The 24578-nt window shown below is 43.5% G+C and overlaps 1 protein-coding gene across 4 annotated transcripts in view; it reads right to left on the reverse strand.

Moving 5' to 3' along the window:
- Window positions 1-24578, reverse strand: part of HIVEP2 (HIVEP zinc finger 2) — a 136983-nt gene that overhangs the window by 24915 nt on the left and 87490 nt on the right. For all 4 annotated transcript variants that reach the window (XM_053382069.1, XM_053382072.1, XM_053382068.1 and 1 more), the window contains one exon: window positions 18205-18300. The gene's annotated coding sequence lies outside the window, so the exon portion shown is untranslated. The remainder of the gene's footprint in view (window positions 1-18204; window positions 18301-24578) is intronic.

A 24578-nucleotide genomic window follows, 5' to 3' on the forward strand; every position in this document is an offset into this window, starting at 1 on the left:
ATATGGCAGTTTCTCTGTGGTGCTGCTAAGTACAGTGACACTGGTGTATCTAACAAGCATTGTTGAGATCTATGCTAACTAAAGCTCCTGCAATTGTCACTTTTCACTCTCTCTTTTTTGCAGGAGAAAAAGATAAACATCCACGTTACTTCTAGATATCTCTAAAGAACCAGGGAACAGCTACTTATTACAAAATTCAGATAAGAAAGCTAACTGACCTAAGGAAAAAAGGCTAACAAACATAAAAATCTAGTGCCTTTTCAAAAATGAACACCTAACAAGTCCAACTGCAAATCATAAAGGTATTATATACTAGACGACAGCAGGCTACAAACCAAGAGAAGTATCGAGAAAATTCTACCTGAGCGGGCTGAAGGAGTCTGATGTATTTCCATCTCTGAAGCTAATGTGGTCTAGGCCCCGGGTAGTAAAAGGGTGAGAGACCTCTTGGGGACACCCTCTCATCACCCCACCCTGGCCTCCTCATAGAGAAGATCGAGTTGCAAATGCATCAATCAAATAAGGAACAAATGTTAAGTTCAGGTGGTTCAAGGCATGCCCCCACGCGACTGAGGGAGAGGAAGGAAGAATGTCACCAACCCATATGACTAGGTCTTTCCACTTCCACCTATGGCCTATAATTAGAACAGAGGTAGTCAACTTAGTTCAGTGAAGGGCCAGACTGCAGCGGAAGGAACTGTGAAGAGAGGCACAGATTTGTCATACTGCACATGTAGTAAGGTCACAGAAATTCACATAAAGATTTATTCTGAATGTGGGCACACTCATCTCCAAAGAAACTGTATTTAGATTCCTTCTGCTGGCTCCAGCCATCCAGAAGCGATATTACTATATATGTCTCAAGAGAAGACCCCCTGGAAAATCCAGAGTGGTTCACAAATCTGAATCCCTTCCTCCCATGGCAGCAGGCAACTTTTTCCCAGTACCAAACATGTGGTTCCCCTTTTTCCCTGGATGTAACATTTTTAGCACATGGTCTGTTTTCTGGGAGCAGAAGCTGCTTATCAACAGGTTTCCAATTGCCCTCATTCATTTCCTTCTCCCACATCCACCAGACCGTCTTCTTGGACTGTCCTCTTCCTGCATCCTCTCCCTCCTCCCCCAGACCACATGATGCTACTTTCTACCTACTGCTTCCTGTACCTGGCAAGCCTCATGCTCTCTCCTGTCCTCAAATCCGTAACATGTAGAGCCAAACACTAATCCATTCATGGCATTGTTACCATCCTCCGGCTCTCTCTGCTCCTCTGATAGGTCAGGCAATGTTTAGAGAGGGTATCCAGACTGTCAGATAAGGGCCGCAACTACTTGCTCTGTAATAAGGTCTTATTGCTGAGGACTTGTTCAGATGGAACCCTGTACATGGCTGAAGACTATGTGAGATCTAGCTTTGCTCTGAGCAATGAGGGTGTCGTGGTGGTCATGAGAAAGAGCCTCTGTTGTGTGAGTAAGTGCTGATCCCAGCCCATGCCAATCACAAGTAGCATTGTGTGTAAATGGTTCCCAGCCCCCAAGCACAATTTTGACCATAATTTCTCCATTTCCTTAGAATTCCCAAGTTTTTATCAAAAGCAGGAGCACTAGTAGGGCAGAGCTGCCCCATGACTTGGCTTTCATCTTGTGGCACGACACTCAATTAACTTGACACAGGATGCCTCCAGAATTTCCTCCACTTGAGCTTAACTTGGCACATATCTTTCCGCAACCCTCCCCGTGACCCTAGTTACTTTGGGACTACTTAGGACTCTGCTATGGATCAATACCTCACCAGTGTTTTTGTAAAGGAATAATCTTTATATTTTAAAGCCATATTTTGGTGGGTTCATGAGGAACCCAGAGACCATCAGTGGTTGAAAGGGAGGAGTCACGCTGCAGTTGCACAACTTACCATATCAGGTAAACAATCATTTTACCACATTTTGACAGGTGGAAAGATTATTTTAACAAGCTCCCTCTCTCTCGCCTTCATCTGCCCTAGCTACAACAACACATGTCTCTCCTACATTGATCTCTACAGCCACAGCAGGTGCTGCAACTTTCCAACAGTCTGACTTCACCCCAAAAGGCGCACCCTTTTATTGTCTCTTGGGATAGACAGATGCCAACAACTGGAATAATGGTGTGGTTCCTGCTAGCTCTCCAAAGTAAGCAACTGATGCTTGTTTCCTTATTGGCCAGTGCCAAGTTCTCCCAAAACAAGCAAGGTCTTAAAAGCCAATGTAATTCAGTCTATGTGTACACAAATGTCTCTAGTCAAGATCAAAAGAAATGTACTGCTCATTGCTAATTCTGCAGTGAATACACGGCCAGAACAGCTGTTCACATTCATGTGTGTGCAGGCACACTAGCAGATCTTGTAACACCTACTAAACTCCTATAATTGCCCACGAGTTTAAAAAGCAGGCAGGATGGGCATGTATATGCAAAAGGAAGATATACACCGCTACTAGATACATATGCATGTATGGCATTGCAGGCAGGCAAGATTATCGTGGTAGCAATTAATTATTTACAGCAGACGAAGCAGTTCCTGTTGAAGTGATGAGCTACGCACAGTGGGCTGAAGTTCTTTAAGTTCCTGATTGGTTAATATAATGCATAATGTATAACACAATGCAATGAAGTAATGTGGTATGTAATTAGAGGTGCCATAAAACTCTTGTGTCTTGGCTGGCCATAACTGTTTGCATCCTGCAAGCCAGGCACATAAATATTTTGCCCAGACTAGGACAGATATTTCATGGGATATGGTTTTTTATTCAGGGGTGCTCTAACCCTTTCACTGATGTGTACTCAAAGTATCCTTCCAGTCTTCTTTCGGCATATTTCATGACTAGCTGTCAGGAAGTGCCACAGCAATTTCTGCGACATAAAAGTTTATGTATAATTCCTCCCCTGCTTTTTTTATGCCCCCACCCACCAAAAATGAAAGTTTTATTGATAATGTACCCATTTACAAAGTGAGCACTTACAGTTTTCCAGATATCGCCCATGCATTCCAGACACCACCAGAATCAAGGAAGGGTTTGAAAAGAAGCTGTAAGCCATGATACAGAACACTGGAGCCTGCAGAGATCTGCCCTACCCCCTCATTCGGCCTTCCTCAGAAGGAAAACCAAAAAGAAAAGACCAAATTTGCCAAAGACTGAAGAGTTATTTCCTCTTCCAGCCCTCCTCTCTTCCCATGTTGGGGCAGCAGCACTTACCTGACCACCTGTCACGTACTCACTGGGGAGTACCAGGAAGGAGAGGCGGCAGGAAGGTCAGCATGGTGCGAACACACTGGCAGAGCCAATCCAGGGCTCCTACTAGTGTGTTTGCACCACCAAGTCCTAGCCCCTCCCACTGTCACTCGCAGTGCACCACGGCATCATGGGTGGCTAAAGGTCAGATAAACGCTGTCAACCACTGTTGCACCTATCTCTTCTCAATACCACAAAATGCCTCTTACGTTTCAACAGAGAAGACAGTGGCAAGATATTCCAGCTAATTATTGGACAATGGCAAAAGGTTCTGAAGACCCATAAATGGAGGAAATTGCATCATCATCATAGTGATTGCTACTGGTTTTTCAGGGATTAAATTATAGCGGTTTGGCACCCATACAAAGCTGCTAGCTAGACGGTGGAGATCAGGTGCCTGTGATCCCATTTTTCCCAGTTTTTTTTTCCAGGGCCATCTCTAAAGATGCACATCTTCCTTGTGGTCAAATAGCAAGAATGTCACTCTTCTCCCCAGAACTTGCTTATCTCCTGATGATCCCTCACAATTTCAAGCTCCAGAAGTCACTAAGGTAACTGCTGATCCTTGTTTGCCCAGATAAGACGCCAGCCAACACAGTGGCATCCAGGTCTCTAGCGCCATCATGTGGCAACTCCCCAAAGACCACACTACATTTATTTAAATGTAAGATTTCTTAACCTGCCCTTCACCACAAGGTACCAGGGCAGGTTACAATGAAATATGCAAGTTATAAAAACAAGCAAAATAATTTTAAAACAAGTAAGACAGTAAAAACAAACCAACCATAACTACAGAGATTCAACAAAAGCAGTGGGTCCCACAAAGCAAAATAGAACAAGTGTCAATGGCCAGGCTAAAGTTATGGCGTGGAAGATCCAAACTAGATTGAAGAAAAAGTTCAGTCCTTCAATTGGCATCATTTCCCTAGTTAAAAACCAACACCCTTCCGAAGCTTGCCAACCATCTCCAAAGTATCTGAAAGCACCAGATTTTATGGTTTGACAACTGGACCATATTTTACGTATTTATTCACATCTATAATTTTGTGGAATAAACCAGGTGTGGGTTTTTGCTTTGTTTTTTTTGAAGTACAGTAGAGGGTTTAATTTAGCCTCCTAATGAACTGGTGCCCAGACCTGCCAGGCTTCAACCTATAACCTGCCAGACACGGCTATGTTCTCTACCTCCAGACCCACCTAGTGTCCACTCAAAACCCACCCCTGCATTTACCCACCGACCAGGTATTTTTAAAATCCCTGATCCAGCTAATTATCCAAGGCGAGTGCTGGTTGTTGTGTGGCGAGTTCCCGCCCCCCCCCCAAGTGGAAATAAAGACACATGACACAATTATTTAAGGTTAATGGGCTACATATGGTCACAACTTTATTGGTTACAGGTGATGAGTGGTATTGCCTTAGGGATTGGTCCTAACAGACTATCCGGCTTCAGCCCGTCCGCCAGAAGTCCGGGAAGGGTTTACCACCAGTAGGGGGAGTCCTGCTGATGCACATCAACTAGGAACTCCCCCGGGGTCACCACTCGGGGGGGTGCCTTAGGCTCTCACCTCCATAGGCTTCGGACAGGGCAATGCACCACGGAATCCTTTATCGGACTACCCTTCAATATCCGGGGGAGGTGATGGCGCTTCCTCCCCCCTTCCATCTACATAACAATACCAATACCAATGCCTAACCGCCAATACCAAGGAAGTTGTGACAATTTGTTACAAGGTAGGCAAAAAACCAAGTGGCTGGTGCCAATCTGCCAAGTGGAAAAAATTCCTACCAGGCCCCTTAACGGCGACCAACCGAGGTCCATAGCAAGGTCAAAGACGAAAACCTTAAAAGGCGGGAGGGTGGGAAACCGGAGTAGCTGCAGGCGGCAAAAGAGGGAGATCCCCGGCCACACCTGCACTAACTAGGGCAGGCCCTGCCCCTGAGCCAGCCGATTGGCTGTCCAGGGGATGACGCGGCCAGGGATTCCCTCAATCAGGCGGAGGCTGAGAGCCAGCCACCGCGCGCGTGGTGGGGGCATGCAGCCTGCAACACCACCTCCTCTTAAGGCGGAAGTGGCTCTATCGATATATCGTCCAAAACCAGTTTGAAGTCTATATTGTGATATCAGTTTCATAATTTTTGGCCTGGCAATATATCGTGAATTGTGGGGTGTGTGTGTGTTTGTTATGCAAAAAATCATGACACAGGGAAAACCATGAAGCCAGCCAGTGCCTCTACATAACTCCATCCTTATTACAGACATCATGATATATTGGTATATCACAATGTTTAGATGGTGATATATCGCAATGTTGAAAACCAGATATTGTTCAGCCCCAGACCTGAGACAGAGAAAGGACTGTCCCATTCCTTGGATACCTGCCCTTTATAACTAGAAATGCCCAATGTTGAGCCTGGGATCTTCATCATCCAAAGATTGTGCTCCGTCGCACCTCCCTCCCCAAAAGAGAGGACAGCCCTGCTCTCCACCTAGGTAGCATTTAAATGTTTATGTGTTTGACTGACACATTGGATAAGAAGCTTTATCCATAATGCACAGAAATATATGTGGATGATTTCACCCAGGAAAGCAGTTCAAACATGGGAAGCACGGTGCCACAGGCACTGTTTGTCCCGGAGAATGACGTACATCTCCATTGTTTGAGGAAAGGGCAGGGCCAATCAGGTGCCTTGTATTATTAAAATTGTGTTCCCTCATTTGCTCATTACGTAGGCTATTCTCTGCCTACGTATTTCACCAGGCTAAACAGATGCACTTACATTGCAAAGGCACACTGACCTTGAAAAAGGCTCCCCAGTCACAAAAACAAAACAAAATAAAAAGGGGTATAGAAAAGAACCATATCAAACCAAGTCAGTTTAACTGGGATTCTCTGGCTAAAATAGAAGAAATATGAGATACGTGCCTGACAGAAGCAATAATTATAATGCATTATTAACAAAGCTCTGGTTTCATCATTAACAGTGCTCATGTTTCCACAAAAGATCACACTTTAACCATGCCCAAACCTGCACTGAAGGCAGTCCTCACTGAACATCCAAATTATATCTATTTCAAGAGCTGGAAGCACCAAGCTGATGACTAGCAGGACAAAGGTTCTCAGTAAAACAGCCATTATTTATTTATTTGGGAAGCTTTCTGCACTCCACATCCAGTTTTTGTTTTTGTAGCAAATATTTATTCAAACTACCCTATGAGCATGGTTAAAATAATACATATATTATATATTTAAATTTTGTTTTCTATCCCACCTTTCCTCCGAGGAGTTGAGGGTGGCATACATGGTTTCCCTCCCCTCCCCATTTTATCCTCACAACAACCCTGTGAGGGAGGTCAGGGCTAAGAGACAGTGGCTGGCCCAAGGGCACCCAGTGAGATTCATAGCAGAGCGGGGATAAGAACCCTGGTCTCCCAGGCCCTAGTCTGACACTCTAACCACGACACCACCACTGGATCTTAAATGAATAAAATAATAAATACATGGTAGCACTTAACAGTATACACACTGAACTTAATGAAAATGACTAAGTTAGGCACCTTAATTCCCGCAGTTCTACTCTGAGTACAACATAGTTGAATACCACTCAGATCTGTAAGCTCCTTGGAGCAGAAACCTATATTCTCTCTGGATGCATGGATGAATGTAGTGTCACACATACCAAAGATGCTGAATAAAGAACCTCCCCATTTAAACAAAAAACACAAATATTTAAGCTCTTCTTCTGCCCTCTGAAGAACCTATTTGCTCTCCCACATTCAACGTTTGTCGTCGCATACTCCTTTGCCCATTCCTGCATGCAATCTGTTAGCCCTTTGCCTGTCGAACATGTGAAATAAGTGGCGAATGGGAGCAGCAGTGGTATTCTATAACCCTACTTGTGGCGCATGTCAGAAACTTCAGTTAAGATGATCAACTCCAGCACGGGAAATTTATAATCCCATTTAGAGATGAAAAACTAAGGTGGAGTGTCACCTGCTTCGGACTTTACAAAAGCTTGCCATTCAGCAGAGAATTGAATGCAGCCCCTTCACGTTTGATTTCTAGACGCTCTTTAGCAGATTGCCCTGATTCAAATTGCACAATGATGAGGTCTCATTAATTTGGCTCTTTGTGAGCGACGAAAGGATGCCTAAAGACTTAAAGACCATCTCAGACCACAGTCTAAATACAACACAAGGTGCAGCTGGCTCTCTACAGAGCCGTTAGCAGACTTCTCCAAGCCACAGACGAGAGCAATTTTTCATGCGTGTCTAGATGGGTGGGTGGAAATCATGACCTTAACTGCACATGAATTGCTCTGGTCACACAACGTGACCAGAGGTAAATTCTCAACATCCGTCTAGCTGTAGCCTGCCTCAAATTTGCATGTGATCAGGACTCATGCACATGAGTAGCACTACTGACATCACATCACAGTGGAAAGGGGCGGGGCTACTTCCTAGCACTGAGTTCATTTTATGCAATCCTCTGTTGGGTCTGGCAGGTGAGTGACTCAAACTATAACCCTCTTACTCCAACTCATTCCAACTCATTCCATAGTTTCTTGTGGACAAGAAACTGTGCCCTCCCTCATCTGCCAACTGGCCTGGTTTGGGCATCAGGTGGGGACAAGGTTGGAAGGCAGGATAAATGTAAAAGGAAACAAGAGTTGAATTCAAGGAGTCTGAGAAACGCTATCTAGACAAGCACCTTCTATCTTTTGGCTAAACAAGGACAAAGCTTTCTATTCCTTGATTTAAATATTGCTATTAGCTTTCTACAAATAATTTGCTATGGCCTATCTAAAATGTAACATAATATACATGCTGTTGCATCCGTACATATGTCAGTGGAAACAGAAGGAACATCTGAAACCAGCAACAAAACAAAACAAAAAAGCCACTAAAACTTTCCATTTTGCAACCATATTATCAGCTATAGCAGAAGACGGACCCTTTATGTAATGATTGTGCTTTCTCTCTTTTTGGAATGATGGAGGGGTGTGTGCGTGTGTGTGTGAAATTAGAATTCATCCATAGCTAACTCAATTGGCAGAATAAACAGATTATGTTGCAATCCATGCACAAGTGACTTACGCTCGACTGCTTTTGGGACCACCACGGAAAATGCTTCGGAAAGTACAACAGGTGCAAAATGTGACTGCCCACCTACTGGCTGGAGTGGGGCAGCCAAAACAGGCGAGTGGATACAGCCTGCCTGAGTATATAAGAACAGGCACCAATGCGGATGGCAGGGTCAACCTGTGGCAGCATTGTCCCCAAAGGGAGAGACACCAAATGGGATTTCCCTCCCCCCTTTGGGTCTACACTTCAGTAAGTTTCCGGTGTGCCCACCCTGCCTGTCAGGATATGAAACTGTAGGCTTTGCACTGTGGGCAATAAGCCTGTGACCTTTACCCAGGGTGAGAGCCTGAGAAATGGGACGTTTGGGTTGGTGATGTTCCCCCTGAGTGAGAGGCAGAGAGAAGTGTTGCAATGGCACTATTGTCTTCTGCCTGGCAATGTGAGGTACATAATACAGCTTATTATCTGTGACCCTATTTGCCCAGCTGCATATAGTCATGGTGGTGCTAGGATTTGTCTTGCTGGGCAAGTAGCAGGAAGTTGCAAAGGTGCTGCCCCCGTTTCAGTGGGCAAGAAAGGTAAAGTCTGAATGCAGGGGCTGGCCACAATCTGAGGCCCGGGGCGGGAGCCTTGTTAGAATAAAGTTATAAACTCAAACGACAGAGCTGCTGGTCCCTGGAATGGCCCCTGGGCTGAATTAGCTCTCTGAGGCCCTGGAGAAGTGTACCCAGCTGCCCCCACTACACAGGCCTGCCTAAATGTCCCTTCAACTCTCCCGTGTCCCCAGAAGTTGCAGGTAGTTTATCTACTGCGTGTGAATGTACACAAATTATATAATTTCAAGTATGCCACATATTTGGGTCTCCGTTCCATGAGAACTATCTGCACTAGCTTAGATCAGCAACATTTTATACATCCTCATTTATATTTAGTCTTAACTTGAAAAAGCTAAAGCCATCAGTAAATATCAGGACAGGAAGGCTTTGAACTCTTCCCTCCTACATGCAGTCATTGCACAGCTGCTTGCAGGTTACCGTTGACAATTTCCTGTGTAGGGCAAACTGCATGCCACCTCCCCTGCAGAAATAAAAGACCCAACTTGTTCTTAACTGCTGATGGAAACACTGTCATATTTTCCACGAGTCGAGCTTGGAACCATTACTGAACTAACATTCTCACATTTTTCCATATTTTGCAAAAAAAAACTTCAGTAAACAGCTGCAACCAGAAACAACCAAGGGTTCCTGTCACTGTTCTTTCACTGCACAATGTGGGTATTTTTTTTTTCCATATTGGAAGCCCAGTTCTGATGAATACAAAAATCTGAACAGGACCCAACTGTCCAGGTTTAGCTGTGCAGACACTTTTATGAGCTGCACAATAACTTGTACAGTTTGGAACAGCATACTTCTAGGAAAAGATTGCTTCCTGTAGATTGCTCAGCTGTGTCTTTTTTGGATGAAATTCAATGAAGTTCATGACTTGCAGTCAAGTTATGTTTGCCAGTCAAACTGCTAAAACTGAATGCACACAGAAAAACAAACACACATACACATCAGGGTTTGCTGCCTTATTTATTGCCTCCCTCGAAATACCCTCTCTCTCTCTCATTCAGCTATACCATGTGGCCAAGATGGCCACTCAGTGCATTGCATGGCTTTTTGGCAAAAACAAGTGGAACAGTATACCTCATCAGCCCATGTATGCTTGTTCCACTGATGCTTAGTTCAAAACAGCACACCACCATCTGGCGAAAGCTGCTAACATGGATTCGAGTTTGCTTGCCAGCTCGGAACATATTCAGCCTCTGAACTAGATGGCAAAGTACCAATGGATCAAAACGAAGACACGGTACAGGACACAGGATTGTCACCGTGCAATGAACTCTGAGACTGCAAATGTTAGTGAGGCAAGCATGCACTTAGAAGTACAAAGTGAGTTAGCTCCCAGTAGAGAGCAGTCGGTAATTATATCATTTGAAATGTGACTTACAGGGCAGCAACAATCATCATATGCTGCTGCTGCTGCTGCACTCATGATTCAGAGCAGGAGGACAGAAGGGCTCTCACTCTGGAATTTGTCCCAAGAACAGTCACTCCTGTTACTTGACTTAAATCTTGAGGTCCGTAATTCAAAGTATTGTATTGCCAAGACGTTTACGCTGCGGCAGCAGGGGTTCCACAGAACAATAATAATTCAGTCCCCACCCAGGGAGCTTGCAATCTACATTAGACAGATATGACTAGGGCAAAGGCCAGGGAATCAACAATGAGGAGTGAGAAAAGGAGTGTCAAATAGCAAGGGAAGGGCAGGTGAGGTGAGGCCATTACAGTTCAGGAAAGGCCTTTGGCATGCTTGGACCAGCTGTTCTCTCCCTGGGCTGCGTTCCAGGGACAGCCGCTGCAATCAACACTGCATTCTAGAAGAAATTGCTGGTTGGGGCTCCACTTCTAGGTTCAGTTGTTGACTCTGTAGCTCTGTTAAAGAGAGACTGGGTAAGCTGACAGTGTTGGCTCTCACAACATTGAACAGCAGGCTCAAGGTGCGCATGTTTAGCAAGATACCCTCTTCGGAAGTCTGTCACCCAAGCCTCCTGGTTCAAACAGCAAACTGAGCGATGCTCCCCTGCAAGTGAATCTGCTGGCTGGGGCAGAGTGGGTCTACTCTTACGTTGTAAAGATGAAACCCTTACTCACACCCCTGGCACACTCATATGCAGGTCAGGCTCTGACTGGCTTCAAGGGCATTGCATCTCAAAATCTTGCCAAGAATAAGATTCAAACTCTTATGGTTCTTTCAGGAGAGAATGTTAGCTATTTCTAGAGACAGAAGTGCTTCTAGATATTGGGATCAGAAGCTCACTTAGTGATCACACTGTGCCTAGTGATCACAGTGACCTTTCTCAGTAGGTCTTGCCCCAATGAGGCAGTTGTCAGGACTGAGGTTCCCTGCTTTCCACCACTTTCTAAGGCTCCTACTCCCTCAGGTCCTTCCCCAGCAACCTGAGACTCCGTTGTCTAGTGTCTCTTTGCTCCACCCTCTTCATACGTCTTTGGGTTCTGGGAGACCAGGGAGGAGGAGAGCTAGTCATTGCAGGAGGTGGAGACTCCCTGGATTCTTCAGCAGCCTGCCTCCACTCTGCTTCTGCCTCAGAGCCTGAATTGCTCTCTACCACAGCCTCTTCCTGTTCACTATACCTTTACCTCTTCAGCTTCTGACATCTCCTCCTACCAGTCGGTACCCTCTTCTCCCTCTGATCACTCATCGTCGTCCCACTACCAACCCCCCAGCTCTGAGCTTTCTTCCCTTTGGGGTTTGCTTGGGGGTCCCCAGCTGATGCCTCCCACCACTCCTCTGCATCCAGCCAGTCCATGACAAACAATCATTCAACATAAACCAAAGGAGCCAGGACCCTTCTGATACATCAGTAGTGGCCAAACTTGGCCCTCCAGCTATTTTTGGACTACAACTCCCATCATCCCTAGCTAACTGTAGTCCCAAAACAGTTGGAGGGCCAAGTTTGGCCACCACTGCGATACATATTATTTAATACTTATTATTAAAGACTGAAAATAAAGCTGTGACAGGAACCATCACAACCAATCAAACCAAACAAGCCGGAACGAACACACACACACACTTTCCACACATATTGTTTAATTGCAATTTAAGCCCGTCAAGAAAACTGGAAGTGCACTGCTTGAAGCTGGAGAGACAACTGGAAAAATTATCCTGCAGTGGTAGGCAGAGATATAATGAAAGGAGGTGGGAGTGGACCGCCCAAAACACAGCTTGAATAAACAAATACCGTTCAGGAGTGTTTTAAGACCAGTTCAGAAGAGAGACATATTTCTCTTCAGGTTTTCCATGGATTGACGTTTGTTCCAATTCAGCAGTAAAAGGTGGGTTTCCTCAAGGAAAACAGCAGGTCAAAAGAAAACACCTCTCAGCTGCATGATGAGAGATCAATACAAAATATTAGAACTCACAGGACAAATGAAACCGTGAATGGGCCCTAAATGGGAGAGTGGGGATCTTAAGCTCATTTACATGGAAATAAGTTCCGCTGAGATCAACAGGAGATGCTTCCAAACTAATGTGGTTACAAACAGGGTGTCAGGCAATTTATACACACAGCAGAATTTGGGATTGCTCTATTTACTATTGTACGAGGAAAGAGGACTGAGTAAACATAGTACTCTTAATGGTTTAGTGTCAAGACAGAATTTCTCCTTCAGACTATCCTTGTCTGTCTGCATTTTACTTTCAAAACCAGAAGTCACAGTGCCAAAAGGATTTCAAGGACTGTCTCCAAATACACAGAATATTAATGCCCTGCAAGCACTCAGAATGCTTCCTCACATTGAAAGCTGAAATATATGCAACAGAAACACAGATGACTTATTATTTCCCCCTAAAATTTGTTTAAACATTTTTTTATCATGGCCTCATCCTAAGAAACCCTGGGAAAATAAACCATTTGCAGCACAAGTCCCCAGCACTTCAAAGCTGAATGAAGAAAGCCTGGCATAGTCAGATGTCTAAGCAGCAAACAGTAGTGCTCATAGGTTTGGGAAAAGGTATGGTTACAGACATATTTGGAATGTATATCCCAGGTCTGGGAAACCTATGGCCATTCAGATGTTGTTGGGTTGGGTTAGTGGGAGTTGCAGCCACACAGCATCTGTAGGGCCACAGCTTCTCCACCCTCTTGCTCTTCATTCTGGAAAACAGCAAATACTATAGCAGGATTTCCTAGTCTATGAATCACTGGAGGATCGCCAGAAAGATGCTTGTAAGCATTAGGCAAGGCTAGTCAACCAAAGCAGAAATGTATCTGCAGAGTGAGCTCCAGAACGTTCTGGATCACAGGCTGTTCTGACCTACTGAGTTATGCAAACCAGAATGATCAGACACCAAGAACTACAGTGGTACCTCGGGTTAAGTACTTAATTCGTTCCGGAGGTCCGTTCTTAACCTGAAACTGTTCTTAACCTGAAGCACCACTTTAGCTAATGGGGCCTCCTGCTGCTGCCGCGCCGCCAGAGCACGATTTCTGTTCTCAACCTGAAGCAAAGTTCTTAACCCGAGGTAATATTTCTGGGTTAGCGGAATCTGTAACCTGAAGTGTATGTAACCTGAAGCATATGTAACCCGAGGTACCACTGTAATGCCAAGGCCTACATATTACCTTCATGGTGTCTGTGTGTCTATGGCTTCTTTGCACTGCAAGGAACATTGTTAAGGATTCTACCCACATGCCTGCATAGTCAACAGCTTCATCCCAAACAGATGTCAGGCACTTGTCTGCAAAGACACCACATTCAAAATGCAGGTCTCGGGAGAATCAAGTGACATTCCCCCCCCCCCAATAAACTGCGTATGAGTCAACGTTCTCTAATACAAACCAATCCCTATATATACAAAAAATCACACAGCAGGGACAAGGGTTCTCCTCCAATCTGAAGTAGCATTAAAACTTTACCTCTGACAAATATATGAAACGGCTCTTAGTTTTCTTGCCTGAAATGAAAACTAGAATCTGTTTTTGGTTGGGGGCTGGGGAGGACAGTCACTACCACTATCTCACTTATAGAAGATCTTTTCCTCACAGGTTCAAGGCAGCAGGAGGTTTGCCTGCATTCTCTGAACCTACTAAAGGAAAAGAGCTTCTCTTCTTCACATGCAGCACTGAAATTAGGCCAAGGCCTTTGAAGACACTCATTTTCCCCTCCCCGCCTGCCCACAGAAAAAAATGTTACATAGATCTATAAACTACTCTGCAAATTGCTCTATAGATCTATAAACTACCCCGCAAACATTAAACATTTGCTTTCCATAGCAGCAGCACCGGCATAACCTAAATTAAGACCACCAATAATGTGCACCTAAAAATCCAACCACATGCATGTCTCTTATATTGGGAATAGATAGATAGATAGATAGATAGATAGATAGATAGATAGATGATAGACAGACGATAGATGATAGATAGATAGATAGATAGATGATAGATAGATAGATAGATGATAGACAGAGAGATAGATGATAGATAGATAGATATAGATAGATAGATAGATAGATGATGGATAGATAGATGATAGATAGATAGACAGACAGATAGATAGATAGATAGATGAGATGATAGATAGATGATAGATAGACAGATAGATGATAGATAGATAGATAGATAGATAGATGATAGATAGATAGATGATAGATAGATAGATGATAGATGATAGATAGATAGATATAGATAGATAGATAGATAGATGATAGATAGATAGATAGACAGACAGATAGATAGATAGATGAGATGATAGATAGATGATAGATAGACAGATAGATGATAGATAGATAGATAGATAGATAGATAGATGATAGATAGACAGATCAAGCACACTCTCTATCACTGATAGTCTTTTAAAGATACAAAAGCTCTATCTACATGACCCTCAATTCACAGAAGGACCATAAACTCCAACGCTAATGAAAGCTAAAAGCCCTATTTTAAAACACCACTTAAAAGGAACCGATGAAACTCTTTAAAAGGCTGCATCATAGGAAAGGGCATGTTTTCCCTAAGGACCGCTTGTCCCAATGCTGAGAGGTAGCCATTCATTCTGATGGCTTCCTATTTAAGTCCCTGCTGACCCCTCTCTCTGCGCTGTTTCAGTAAGTTAGAATTGGCTGGGACTGGACTACATTCCTCAACAGACAAACGAAAAGCGCCCCATGCCGTTGTTTACATTTTTAAATGGCAAGTGCTCACTCAGTGATATTGTGTGCATATGGCATGTGCATTCTCTTAGAACATGGAGCACTCTCTGAAGTTCTGGGAGAAGGGGAGAGATGCTGCCTCTTGTTATCTTTTTCAGACAATCGCTACAGAAGCACAGGACAGGATGTTATGCCTAGATAGGATGTTATCTTGCTTCCTCCCCAGGCACTCCATTCTTTCCCCTCAGCATGCTTGGTCCTGCCTCTTCCCCACTTGATGCCTAACAAAAACTATTTGGCCAGACTCCAAGATTTGCCTGGGGGGGGGGGAGCAGGCTGAGTATTGTATTAGACCATCTTAAGCAGTGAGAGTAACAGAGGGAGAGAAAGTGCAAACTTTGGGGCTTTACAAAGAACTTTGGCAAACATATGTTTCTACTTAGGAGAAGAAAAACTTTCCATTGTGGTTGCTTTAGCCTGTGGTCTACAGGTTTTATTCTCTAAGGTCTTGTAAGGTAACACACCCCACAAACTTTGGAAGCAATATTTTGATGTTTTTACTGGTTATCCACCAGAAGCGAACAGCACACTGGAGATAACTTTGGTCCCTTTCTGCACAGAAGTGAGTGGAGTGAGATGCAAATGTTTGTGAATGCAGAGCCAGTTTTTCCCCAAATCACAGCAGTGTGTTAAAAATCAGCCTAGCGGATGCTGCATTTGTGCTGGAGAAATCCACACACACACAGCATTCAGAGGGAAATAAAATATTTTCTTAAAGGCTTTAATGTTATTCTACATAATACAGTTCAAATAATTTTAAAGAAGTTTTTATATGTGGCTAACTTTTAAAAAATCATTTCTAGCAGCTGTAATTCTAATTCAAATGTTACACTGGCTACATTTTCTAAATGACCTTTGCTGGGAACTGGATGGAAGGAGTACATTCCTGTTGATTCGCTCAGCAGCATAGGATACCTTTGACCACAATATGCTTCTGGACTGACTGGTATGAGATTAGCAGGAATTGCTCTGCAATAGCACCAGTCCTTCCTTGAGGGATGGTTCCAGGAAGTGATACTGGGAACTCCTGCTCAGTGCCTTAGCCATTGGCTGATGGTGACCTGCAAGGTTAATCATCCCTCAGCTTAATTAGCAGAGACTGTCCAAAGGTTTAGGGCATGGGTTGGCAAACTAAGGTCCGCAGGCCAGATCAGGCCCAATTGCCTTCTGGATCCGGCCTGCAGATGGTCTGGGAATCGCCGTGTGGATCGCCAGCGTGTGTATTCTTTCCCTCTCCCTCCTACGGCGCAGGCGCCACCTCCTCCCTCCCTCCTCCTGACTTCTCCCCGCCCTGCCTAAAAGAGGAAAGGGGCTGGGCTTTGTTGGTGCCAGCAACAGCAGCGCTCGAGCGGCCGCCATTTTAAGCAGCCCCTCTCCAGAGCCCTTTTGTGTGCCACTCATCGTCCCTCTGCTGCCACCCCCAGCCCCTGCCGCTCTCAAGACACAGGTAAGCAGCCACCAGGGCTCGTGGTGCTCTTGCATCATTTTTTTTTCCTCCCCAAAATATAGTCTGGCCTCCCACAAGGTTTGAGGGACAGTGGACTGGCCGCCTACTGAAAAAGTTTGCTGACCCCTCGTTTAGGGTGTGTTATACATAATCAATAGGCAGATGACATGCAACTCTATTTCTTCCTTTCACCTAATACCAAGGAAGATGCTGACGTTCTGTATCAGTAGGGCTAACACATTAATGCTTAATCCAGACATGACAGACACCGTTCAGGTTTGGAAAGGGCCTGACTCAGGTATAGGGATTCAGAGTATTTTGGAGGAAGCAGTAGCTCCCCTGAAGAAACAGATTTGCTCCTGGATTTAGCTTTATATGAGGATGACCTGGTGGCAGCTGTGCCAAGTGTGCTACAACAGCTGTGCCTATTCCTGAAGAGGTCAGAGCCAGCCATGGGAACACTGGTCTTAGTTGCACCAAGGCAAAAAAAAGCTGTACAAAAGGCCACCTTTGAAAAGTTTCTGGAACTTCAGCTGGTCCTGAACACAGCTGCAAAGATGTTACGGGCATACCAGATCATGTTGCACAACAACAAATACTATAATACAACAACAACAACAACAACAACAACAACAACAAATAAGAGCTGCCAATGTATACCTCACATTATATCATGCCAGTCCCCTGCAAAGGCTAAATGAATAGAAATGTTTGCAAATAAGCCAAAAACTAAGCAATGACAGCATCAATCGTACTTTAGATTTTAGATGAGGCTAGCTGCCTTGAGCAATGCCTTTGCACCAGAAGGGTGCAATGCAATGCTTTAATATGTTTTATATATTTAAAAGTACTCTTTCATTTTCAGTACCTAATCTCTGAAGATTTCACCTGAACGTTATCATGTGTCTTTGGAAAGTCCTTCCTACAGAGGAGAAGAGGTCCTCTCATTTTCACAATGGATGAATCAGATATTACTAGCAGGATCAAGACACTTGCACTGTAGTCTCTGCCTTGCCCCACCAAGTCTTGGTTAGATTCCACCAGTACTAAGCTGCTTCTAAAGACCACTTTGCTATTCAGAGCAGGAGGTGGGGTGCTTGGACTGCTTTCCAGACACTCCCCCTTTAAGGGAACCCTAGCAATATCTTCTAACAAATCCATGCATAATAGGTCATGTTGATCAATTTGTACACTTAAGTATAAAAGCAGTTAAGTAGGCAGTTGCTGTTACAACAACTTTCAGGGACCCTGCCTGCTCACCCATAGCCAAACCATTCTGAGCATCATTCTCGACCTCATTCTCCTGGTGCCATGATATTCTGCAAAGGTGTAACCTTTTGATTCGTACCAATGATATGCTGCAATTGGTGCCCCCTGAACCCAGCTTCGGCATAAGGCCAAGATACTGCATTAACAGCATTCAGAAGTGATGTGTTCTAGACAATAAATTGTCTTAGTGTGACATGTACAAACAAAAACAGCAATAAGTGTATACACATTTTCAATCTTGCACATGAATGAGTGTACCAAACAAATGCATAACTGAAACGTTGACACCTAAAAGCAATGTCCTCTCATCATAGCTATGTTAGCATGCTGGAAATAACATACGGCAACTGTTAGTTTCTTACCTCTCTGTTGATGTCAGAGATGAAAGTGAATAATGGTCCGACGACTACTTGGTTCATTAATCCAGTTTAAAAATGGCTCTCCAGAATATTCTGCACCTATTTAAAACAACAATAATAAAAAGGTTCAGAGGAGGTTGAGCAATATCATCCATTTTTTATCACAGTCTAATGTACACAATACTGTTGATGACTGTACAGAGTTTGCTTTAGAGTTCCTGAGTACAGTGGTACCTCGGGTTAAGTACTTAATTCGTTCCGGAGGTCCGTTCTTAACCTGAAACTGTTCTTAACCTGAAGCACCACTTTAGCTAATGGGGCCTCCTGCTGCCGCCGCGCCGCCAGAGCACAATTTCTGTTCTCATCCTGAAGCAAAGTTCTTAGAATCATAGAATCATAGAATCATAGAATCATAGAGTTGGAAGAGACCACAAGGGCCATCGAGTCCAACCCCCTGCCAAGCAGGAAACACCATCAGAGCACTCCTGACATATGGTTGTCAAGCCTCTGCTTAAAGACCTCCAAAGAAGGAGACTCCACCACACTCCTTGGCAGCAAATTCCACTGTCGAACAGCTCTTACTGTCAGGAAGTTCTTCCTAATGTTTAGGTGGAATCTTCTTTCTTGTAGTTTGGATCCATTGCTCCGTGTCCGCTTCTCTGGAGCAGCAGAAAACAACCTTTCTCCCTCCTCTATGTGACATCCTTTTATATATTTGAACATGGCTATCATATCACCCCTTAACCTCCTCTTCTCCAGGCTAAACATGCCCAGCTCCCTTAGCCGTTCCTCATAAGGCATCGTTTCCAGGCCTTTGACCATTTTGGTTGCCCTCCTCTGGACACGTTCCAGTTTGTCAATGTCCTTCTTGAACTGTGGTGCCCAGAACTGGACACAGTACTCCAGGTGAGGTCTGACCAGAGCAGAATACAGTGGCACTATTACTTCCCTTGATCTAGATGCTATACTCCTATTGATGCAGCCCAGAATTGCATTGGCTTTTTTAGCTGCCGCGTCACACTGTTGGCTCATGTCAAGTTTGTGGTCAACCAAGACTCCTAGATCCTTTTCACATGTAGTGCTCTCAAGCCAGGTGTCACCCATCTTGTATTTGTGCCTCTCATTTTTTTTGCCCAAGTGCAATACTTTACATTTCTCCCTGTTAAAATTCATCTTGTTTGTTTTGGCCCAGTTCTCTAATCTGTCAAGGTCATTTTGAAGTGTGATCCTGTCCTCTGGGGTGTTAGCCACCCCTCCCAGTTTGGTGTCATCTGCAAATTTGATCAGGATGCCCTTGAGTCCATCATCTTAACCTGAAGCACTATTTCTGGGTTAGTGGAGTCTGTAACCTGAAGCGTATGTAACCTGAGGTATGTAACCTGAAGCGTATGTAACCTGAGGTACCACTGGAAATTGTTTTTAAGTTGATAAATAGAAACCACCACTTCTTAAGCAAATTCCACTTCTTAGCTTACTGAAGGAAAAATAACCCTCACACACCCCTCAGAGACTAAGGGAGATGGCTACACATAAAACTAAATAAATAATTAAGTGACACACATCAAATAAACTTGTTCATTCCCCCCACCCCCCCACAAAGCATGTAATTTTAACAATGGGCATGTGCAGATTTCAAATTGTGATATAAACATTTTCCCTAGGCTTGGGCTCTTACACCATTCTAACTATGGTTTTAATAACAATTTCTTTTAAAAAAAAATAAAAATAAACTGTTGCCAACTGAAAAATGTGCTTTCGAAAATCTGGGATCCCTCATTTTGTATGCGTGTCTCACAGTCATTTGTTCTTAAAATGGCTCCTTTTGCACTGCATTAATTGCCTTCCAAGAAGTTGTGGCAGCATCTTGCAAATTTACATTCCTGGTGCTTTAATCTCACAAAAAACTCCAAATGCACTTTCAGGGCAGTTATTCCAAATTGTTTTGCAACAAATGGCATCTTCATGTTTTATGGATGTTCCAGATATGCACTGAGGTTTTAATATCTATGTAATACTTCTAACCTTCTTTTCCGCTCATATTTCTAATGCATGTTAAATTCAGTAAGTGGGTAATAATCAACAAAACAACACCAGATGAGCAAACTTGAACCCAGGGTCTGCTGCCCAGGAGCCTAAAAGCTGCTTGCAATTTACATACAGTACTTCCAATTAGTGTGCTTTTAAATTTCAGATAGAATTATTTTCTCTTTAGGAACAACACTTGCAAGAAATGTCTTGGTTTAAAAATTTCATGTCAGCCCTCACAAAACTAATTGGCCACATCTCAGCTCAACTATCTGTCCTAGGAAATAGATTATGGGGAAGGGATGAAAGAGGGTAGAAAATATAACATCTATTGCTGTTTCTAAATTAAGGCAATTTAATCTCCTCCCCCCATGCTTTCCATTAAATCTGAGAAAAAGAATGCTTTTTTAGGTATATCGCTATGGTAGAATCCTCAAAGGTAGGCAGGAACATGCTATATTGAATTCTGCTGTGCAGATGCAATGGAACAGGAAGAATCCTGTATTATGCACACAGACTTAAGAAACCCGCATTATATTTTAAGGAAACAAAGCTTCTAGACCTCATAAAGCTTGCTTATGTGATACATCCTCAAATGGTCCCTTCGAGCATCTCATTGTATGATTTGTTTACACATTCAGAGGTACAATCTGAAAGCAGGTTCAGGAAGGAAAACGGACCCCAAACACACATTGACTGTTGATACATTTCTGGGACAATGACAGCGAAATAATGGAACGGTCAGATGGGTTTCAGAATTTACAGTGAGTTTCTGGAAAATGGCCAGAGATATTGAACAAAAGCGTGTTACAAACTTTGGGATTCCTAGTACAAATATAGAATTGTTACTAAATCAGGATAATAATTTCAGGTGCTGAAGTAAAGAAACAGAAGGGAATTTGGAAATATGCCAGCTGTTCCTTTAGAACAGAGGTAGGTCTGGAGTCTGTATCCCTCCACATGTTGCTGGACTACAACTCCCATCATCCCGACTACTGGCTATGGTGCTAGGGCTGCTGGGATTTGGCTGCCCTCCAATTTTCAAAAGGTCTGGGTCATGTTTCCAGGGGCAAGAGGGAATTTCCTATTCTCTGCCTCGGGTTTGCCAAAGCAGGGTGTGGCTGTGCAAACTCTGAGCTTGAGTTTTTTTAAAAAAATAAAATAAATAAAAATTAAAAATAAATAAGTAAATAAGTAAATAAATGGATGGATGGATGGAACACTCTAACCCTTGCAGAATGAAAATTACCGGTATGTGAGGTGTGCAGGTGCTATTTGAAGCAATTGTTTTGCGAGATATGAGCCTGCTCCTGCCTTTCAGTGTTTTTAGCCAATTCATAGCTATTGAAAAAAAATTAAATGTGCATCAGGGAAGACCAACCAAGAGGCAATGGAGAAGGAGCTTGTTGATTTTGAAGCTGTTTGGGGGGGTCTTCCTGGATACCTATACATTTTTTTTCTGGAATCAATGAAGAAGAGGCTACATGCGCTATTTTAAAGGGACATCTTACGTCATTCTGAAGCTGTTTTTTGCTTTCCATTGTCCCTGGTAGAGAAGTGAGGATTATTATTATTTTTGTCAATTTGAAATCATTGTAGCTGTGATTGAACAGTGATGTGTCCTTCCAACAGCAAAACGTGATAGAAAACTAATGTGCTTTCTATAACCCGGGTTTCGTTTTATGCAAAAATGATACTGTTGTTTTCTTAGTATGTAAACATTTTTTTTAAATTACCCTGTTAATGTGAATGTAAATAAACTCCATACTTAGTTGAACCATATTGCTGGGGATGGACCATTATGCTTCAGAGAGTGTGGCCTACATGAACCCCTGCATGAACTGATGGAAGACCTACACTGACGTAACAGGTTTACAACTCATGAAACTTGAGGTTACTTCCTGGTTTAGGGTTGGCACTGAAGAAGAACAGGGCTCTTGTGAGAGGCAGAAATTAAACTAGTGAAGCCTTTTCTGACACACAAATGTGATTCTGGAGAAAGTTTCACCTGGTCACCTTGAGCTTAGGGCGAGCGTGTGGGCTCTTGGAGAGATCACAGCTGCTGTGCTCCTTCTTAAGTCCTCTTCCTGCTGCACTGCTGTGAGCTAAGTCATGACTGGTCTTGCCATGTCATTCAAATCTAGGCTCACGGTTTGCCCCACCCCAGAAAAAACCACGAGCTGCGACCAAGTTTTGTTCTTCGGTTTACGTTTTGTGGTTTGGCTGGAGCGAAACAAACCACAAGCCCCAGTTTGTACAGCAGGCTAAGCCAAACCATTGCTTAGCTCACAGTAGCACAGTCATAGGAAGAGCGGGGAAGAACTGCAACGATTCTGATCTCTTCTCCAGGAAGCCTTGCATTAAGGCTGAGCTGCGGTTTGGCTTAGTGTTAACATACTGTTATGGGCTACCCCAATCTCTGCTGAGCAGTGGAAGATTCCAGGCCTCTTGGTACTTAACCAGGGTTTGTGTTTCCTTTGGATAAATGAAGCATAGCATAGACTGTAGTGTCTTAAGCAATATGGTTTTATTTACGCATATATGCACCTGAGCCTTGATGGGGGGAGTATAGAGCATTACACACCAAGACTGTCTCTTGTCACTTCTCTCATAGCTTCAGCAAGCTTGAGTCCAGAGTAGAAGCCAGCCATGCCCTCTGGTTTCTGGGTACAACCTCTCCCAGCCAGTCCGCATGGAGCCCTGTCCTCCCTCCCTTTCTTCTTGCTCTTTTCAAAAACCTCCTGCAAAAGGACACTTTCTTCCTGTGGTGACAACATGCCCACTGTAACCCTGGCAACCTCCCCAATTTTCCCTGTCTCTGTCCATTACTCAGAGCCAGGGGAATGACAGTATTTGCATTTTCAATTGCTCTCAACGGCCCAGTTATCTGATCTGTTTCTTAATGGCACCTCTATTAGCTGATATCCTAAAAAGGAATACAGGTATAGCCTTTATTTCTTTTCTTAAACTGTGCCTGGCATCTTCCCATAAAATATTAGCTAAATTATAACATTGACTAAATTATAGGGGGATCTGCCCCAAATCCATAACAATACAAACTGCATCACTGTGTACGATCCCAAATTTATTTTGGGGCCCTCCACCACCTCTGCAAAAGAGGATACAAAGCTGCATATGCAATGTTGTGTAAGTCTGTGCACACTTCCGTCTCCCCATATAGTGTCCTGGAGCAGAAAATCCTGTTGTTGACACCCCTGCCTCCAGTTTCTTTGCCCCCACTCCCAGTGTTGATGAGATGGAAGTTAGGTGGACAGTCTGTCAGAAGACCTCTCATGTTTATGCAAACCGGCTGCCCGTACTGTACATGCATTTACATTTGCAGTAGTTCTGCTGCTTCCACATGAATACCTGCCACAAGCCACGGGAAAGACTTAGTGGGCCCATTGCTCTGTTTTCATCAAAAGAGTTAAATGCATAAAAGCATGTAGACAAGACTTCAGATTAGAAAGGGGATTCCTACCATCATGCAGAATGCAGATGTGGTTTTGAAGGAATACAGTGTCGAAATGTAAAGGATAAAACAGGTCTGGAACCCATTTGCAACTGGAGGATTTTGGGTATTATTCCCCCCCTCTCCCTTCAGTGTTTGCTATCTGCAGCAAGAACAAACCGACAAATGCATTACTAATCAGTAATGTAAACAGTGGTCTCTACAAGCATTTGGGCATATAAGAAAACATATGTTTTGGCTTCAGACCCCTTGCATTTTATCACTTCATTATGTCATTTTCTAAGAACATTTATTTTGTAACGGAGGCAAAGAAACAATAGCACCAGCATATAACTGGATCCCCCAGACTATTATTGGCTAGACCTAGTGCATGCTTGTCCCACCACAGGAAGTTGTGGTACAGGCAAAGGGTGGCATTACTAAAAATAAAACAATAAAGGACTGGTAAGAACATGGTGGGGCTAAGGTACCGAGTCCTAATTGGGCCCACTGTGATGAATATTCATGTAGTATTCATTTTTTGATTCCTATGCCTGGGAGGCTTTGGAATTAAGGTAAAGTACTGGTGCAAAGAGAAAATGCCATAAAAAATGACAGTGGGGTTTATTAAGACAGTCTCCTGACTAGTTGTGCCACTAAATAATAATTCCCTATACAATTTCATTTTCTTTTTTATGTTAAATTGGAGGGATTGTCAAATACACCTCATTGTTTTGCTTTGTTTTAAATAAATGAGGCCTATTTTATCCCAGTCTCAGATAAGGCAAACGTTGTTGTTTTTTTAACAAAAAACGTTAATTTTTGATTTTTGCTTTCTTTTGAGTCTCTTTGTTCCTTTTTCTGTAAACCTAGTGTTTAAAATGTACGGTATATATTTTCT

Source organism: Podarcis raffonei, chromosome 3 (assembly GCF_027172205.1).
Source record: "Podarcis raffonei isolate rPodRaf1 chromosome 3, rPodRaf1.pri, whole genome shotgun sequence".
Lineage (NCBI taxonomy): Eukaryota > Metazoa > Chordata > Lepidosauria > Squamata > Lacertidae > Podarcis > Podarcis raffonei.